The sequence below is a fragment of the Octodon degus genome, unplaced genomic scaffold (assembly GCF_000260255.1).
Source record: "Octodon degus isolate 3935 unplaced genomic scaffold, OctDeg1.0 scaffold00048, whole genome shotgun sequence".
Classification (NCBI taxonomy): Eukaryota; Metazoa; Chordata; class Mammalia; order Rodentia; family Octodontidae; genus Octodon; species Octodon degus.
The window spans coordinates 12,577,989-12,583,424 of NW_004524624.1; the positions used below are offsets into that span (position 1 = coordinate 12,577,989).

At 40.3% G+C, this 5,436-nt stretch overlaps 1 pseudogene; it reads right to left on the reverse strand.

Annotated features, from left to right (window-relative positions):
* Positions 1-3,074: 3,074 nt before the first annotated feature.
* On the reverse strand, positions 3,075-3,716 carry LOC101580339 (annotated as a pseudogene).
* Positions 3,717-5,436: the final 1,720 nt, after the last annotated feature.

A 5,436-nucleotide genomic window follows, 5' to 3' on the forward strand; every position in this document is an offset into this window, starting at 1 on the left:
TAATCTAATTCTGAGCCTTGGTTCATGGACTTAACTCTTTCCACGATTCCAGTGAAGATGGTTCTGTTCATACTCATCACCTGGTGCAGAGAAGCAAGATTTTGCCAAATGGTTCTGTTTTTTAAAACCAAACTGTTTAGGAACAGAAGCATTAGTGAGCTGAGATACTGCAGTACAGTACAAGCTGGCAATACATAATGATTGCACTCCTTGAGAGGAGTTGGTAGAAGAATACAATTCATTTTAATTCTTTTTTTTAACCCCCTCCTAACTTCTACCTCAACCTTTCTCCATATCTTTATTCACTTCCCATTTGACAAAATCTACCTCCTTCCTTCTTAATATCTTTTATTTTGTTCTTTATTTATATTTTGGTTTTCTTATCAACAGAAAAAATGAGATATTACAGCTTATGTATTTGAGTTATTTCACTTAACATTATGATCTCGAAGTGCATCTGTTTTCCTACCAATGACTCAAGTTTACACTTCTTTATGGCAGAGTAATATTCCACCGCATACTACCCTCTTTAATACAGAATGATTTCACTTGCCCTGATTGCAAGATTAGCTTGATCTGGGAGAATATGGTTGTGTCAGCCTCTGTGTGGCTCTTTCCTGCAAAGTGCTTGATAAAGTGGAACAGGGAGTGGGGTGTTGGCTTCATAAAGTCTATAGGAACTGTTCTATGACTGCCATATTTTGGTAGTACACGTTTGCATGTGTAGAGTTGTGAGACTTGCTTTCTGTAATGAATCAAAGTAACAATGTTGTTTTAATTTTTTAATTGGCACAACTATATATACTGATGGAGTATTTCAAAACTTGAGCATATTGTACAGTGATCTATATCAAAGCAATTAGCCTCTCGATTCACTCAAATATTTATCATCTCTTTTTGTTTGTTCATTTTTTTGAGACAGGGTCTCATTTTGTAATTCAGGCTGGCGATGGCCTCAGTCTCATGGTGGTCCTGTCTCAGCCTCCCCAGCTTGGAGTATAAACATTTGCCACCCTGTTTGGCAGAAGCATTTATAATTTCTTTGCATTGGGAACATTTTTGGGGGGGGTACTGGGAATCAAACTCAGGTCCTCATGCTTGCCAGGCAGACATCGAGCCACTGAGCTAAACCCCCAACCTCAATTCATTGGGAACATTTAAAATCCTCGAGTTATTTTGAAAAATATAATAAATTATTTTTAACTGTTCTCACTTTACTGTGTATTATGTAATTTATTAAGCTTCAGCCATAAGTATGGGTTCTTAAAAACCTTTTTCTTTGAAAGCAGGCTAATTTAGTGATACAGTAGTATTAATATAATTCTGAGCCAATGGCTTTAGGGGATTGAAAAAAAAAAAAGGGAATTCCATCCCTATTAAAAAAGCTACATTTGGGCTGGTGAGATGGCTCAGTGGTCTAAGGCACCTACTTAGAACAAACTAAGCTAAACAAAGCACAGGGACCGCGGTTCAATCCCCCAGCACCACATGCCAGCCAGCCCCGCCCCCTGCTGAGCTGAGCTGGCCACACACAAAAAAATAAATAAATAAATAAATAAATAAATATTAAAAAAAAAAAAAGCTACATTTGAATTCTTCTTGCCTACCAAAGAGTAGTTTCTTTGTAATTTCTGCAGGAAAACATACAAAGACCTAAAAGAGAATTAAACTGAGGCATTCCCAAGGCTTTTTATTTAGCAAATACCTATGTCTACTTCTAGTGTGCGTGTGAGGCAGTATGTGCACAAGGCTTCAGGACTCGTGGATGCTCAGCTCGGACTCAGGAGCCTTGGGGGAATTGTCTAAATCCACACTTGGAATGGAGGGAGTGTAGTGCTGTGGGTGGTTATGGAGCACTTGAAGTGCTGTGCCAATAACAATGGGCTAAAGACCAGGCTTCTTCCTCAAATGCCAGTATTACCCCAAGATTATGTCAATATTTATTGCTCACCTGTATTAATGGAGTATATTCACACCTATCAGAAGTAAATGCACAATTTAAAAAATCTTGATTAAACTACTTATAATATATTTAAGCTAATGACTGCCTGAGACTATGCCTGCTAATACTATCTGTGATGGAAGAATGCACCTGCATGGAGTGGGCGAGGATCTTGTCTGCATCAGAATGTCCTTGTAGCATATTTGGTGTTAGCTGACTGAGATACCGAGTGCTTTCTGTCCTTGAACAGCTCATTACCTTTAATGTAGGTAGCCTCTTCCCTGTGTCTTAGTGAGCTATACGTGTAGTGCAGTATCATCTACATGCACGATATTTCTGTTAGAAGCACTGGTTCTCAGAACCTGTAAAAATACATTAGCTGCATCCCTTCTATTGATAAAATAATTTTTGGACAGTACAAGAAAGAATTAAAAACATTAAATTATATAAATTATGACTGTTGCAAAATATGCTTACATTAAACAAAATATGCATTTCAGGAAGATCTCTGGTGACTGAATGCACTCTGGGAAGGTTCGCATCTAGGCAGGTTCAATATTCATGCGACAAGCTAAGAGAATGTACATTAGAGGCCGGGGAGACGGCTCAGTGGAATAAGCGCTTGCCTAGCAAGCGCAAGGGCCTGAGTTCAATCCCTGGTTCCTCAAAAACAAACAAACAAACAAACAAACAAACCCAGAGAGAATGTACATCAATTATTGCTTGTCACAGATTTCTTATTTTCCTAGTGTGTGAGTCATCACATCACCTGTGCAGGACTCCCTTTCTGTCAGGGAAGGCAAGCATGTGCTGGCCTCAATTTTTAGTTTCTTGCAACTTCTTGGGAATTTCACTGGCAGCCTAAGACAGTACTATTTCTAAAAAGTAAACATGTTAAGAGAAGCTGACGATGCTTCAGAGGCCCAACCACGTTTTTCTTTATTGTTTATATGTTGCATAGTACATAGTGGGCAGTTGGGTGGATATCACAGTCTTCAGGACAACACGGGACCAGGACAAACCCACTGGGCTGCAAGCATAACAGGAGGAGGCCCACCTCATGCTATTTCACATTTGAGACAATCTGTGACATAGTCCTGGGCCAGCGTTGTCCTCCTCTTAACATCTTGCATTATGCTTGATTCTGGAAGTCCTCCTTATGCTGCAAATTATGTTCTGTAGCTTCAGTATTAGTGGATTACCAAAATTCAGAAATATCAGTAGATTTTAATCCCTGAACAACATCTTTCAATGTTCTGTGGGAGTCCAGCCAGTGCCATCAACTCTTTTGGTAAATGGCGACATATTTTTCCTGTCTCTGTGATGCGAGGTGCCAGGTCCCAGTCAAGCGTTTCACCTTGAGAGGCACCATGTGATACGCCTCAGGAACATTAGCTTCACACTAAAATTTTCCACCCTGGTAATAACATTCATCTGGGGTTACACTTAGCTGAAAAGAGTGAAGTTTGTCTGGGTAAGGAAAATGTATTTTACAAGTATTAAGTAAATTAGTTTCAAGTTCTTGGACTTGAAACCTCTTGCAACTTTCTTACCAAGCAACTTGTTTCTCACAGAAAGCCTGCCAGTGCAGTCCGAGGGGCTGGTTGGTGTTCGAGATTCCCAGAGACGGTCATCCCTCTTCAGCTTGCTTGCCGGTGTTAGCATTCCTACCAACTTCACCTGTGCACCCTGCGACAGGCAAGGCGGGTTGGCACCAACGCTGTGGCTCGGATGTGGCTCCCCACAGTCACACTGACTCCCTGTTAAGGAAATGGTTTCAAGTAGTAGCTACCTGTATTTATGAAATACTTTATTTGATGTAAAGGCAGAGCCAGGGCAAAACCAATATTCAGTCCAGGGCGGTAAGTTCCTGTCACATGAGACATACAGAAAAGTTTCTGGATATCTCTTCTATTCAGAATTAAAAGCACGAGATAGTGTTTCTGGAAACAGATTTTTTTCTGTAACCACAGACAAGTAAATAATTTACTCCCGCTGAACAAAATTAAAAATCTGAAACTGAACAGTAAAATTTACAAAGAATTTTACTTCCTTTTCCATGAATGTCGAACTCTATGTTAAGTTTGACTGTCACAGAGTTTGACCTTTATGGACACTGTCCAGGACTAAGTTCCATCCATCCACCCATCCATCCATTCGGCTGAAGTGTCTTGATTCAAGAGGATTTTCTGTACTGTTTTCTGTACTCTCTTTCCCCTTAATTAGAGTAAACAGTGCTGGGGCAATGATTTTCTACCTCGCTGCACATTGAAATTACCTAGAGAATTGTTTTTCAAATCTAACACGTAGGTCTTAACCTAAACCACTAAGTCTCAAATGTGCTCTTCAGACCAGAAGCATCAGCATTACCTGGCAACTTGCTAGAAATGCAAATTGTTGGGCCTCACTGCAGGCCTACTGAATCAGAAGCCGAGGACGGGGCCAGCAATGGGTTTTAACAAGCTCTGCAGGTTATTCTGGTGCATGCTAGCTTAAGAATGCTTGGGGTATGCAAATTAAATCAGAATACAGTGTCTGAGGTAAAGCTTGGGAAAATGCATCACCTTAGGTAATTCTAATGTACAGCCACCAAAAAAATCATCGCCTTGAACTAAAGCCCTAAAGAGCAAAACTGAATACAGAGTCTATCGAGTCTTCATGTCTGACTCCTGACTGTGTTCCTCTTTTCCTGATTCAGTTCCATTTCAAGTTAAGATCAGCAGACCTTGGAGTTGACTGCTGAACTTATCTCTGGCATCGGCTAGACTGGAGATTTTAAATCCTTGTGTAAATTCACTACTTATTTGTAAATAGCAATGCAAGTAAACAGCAAGATCTCACAGTGTTTGGTCTCAAACACCTCGTAAGAAACACTAAGTGATGCATTACAAAATTGGGACTCTTATATTTTAAGCAGAAGTTTTGGTCTCGGCTGTATATTACAATCACCTTTTAAAAATGTCTGATGCCCAGACTATAACCCAGACCAATAAAATTAAAGCCTCCAGGGAAGGACTCAGACATCAATATATTTTTAAAAGTTCCCAGGTGACTAAAATTGGCTGAGGATCACACTGTAGCAGGAAAAACTTGACTGGGAATTCAATATTGAATAAGAGGCAGGAGAACTGCTAGACGAAAGAGAGACTTTCAGGGCCAACAAGAAATTAAAATTCACAAGCACACATTTGTTCTGTTACCTTCCTAAAAACACCTTTTCTGCTCCTAATACAGAACTGGATTGACCCCTTTCATATCTAGATTGCATGAGAGAAGAGAAAATTAGGAAAGAGGTAAAGCAAATGTGCCAAGCCCTTGATAATTTTTTATCTTGATAATAAGTATATAGAAACTTATTGGGGCTGGTGAGATGGCTCAGTGGTCTAAAGCACCGACTTAGAACAAGCTTAGCAAAGCACAGGGACCGCGGTTCAATCCCCCAGCACCACATGCCAGCCAGCCCCGGCTCCTGGTGGGCTGAGCTGGCCACACAC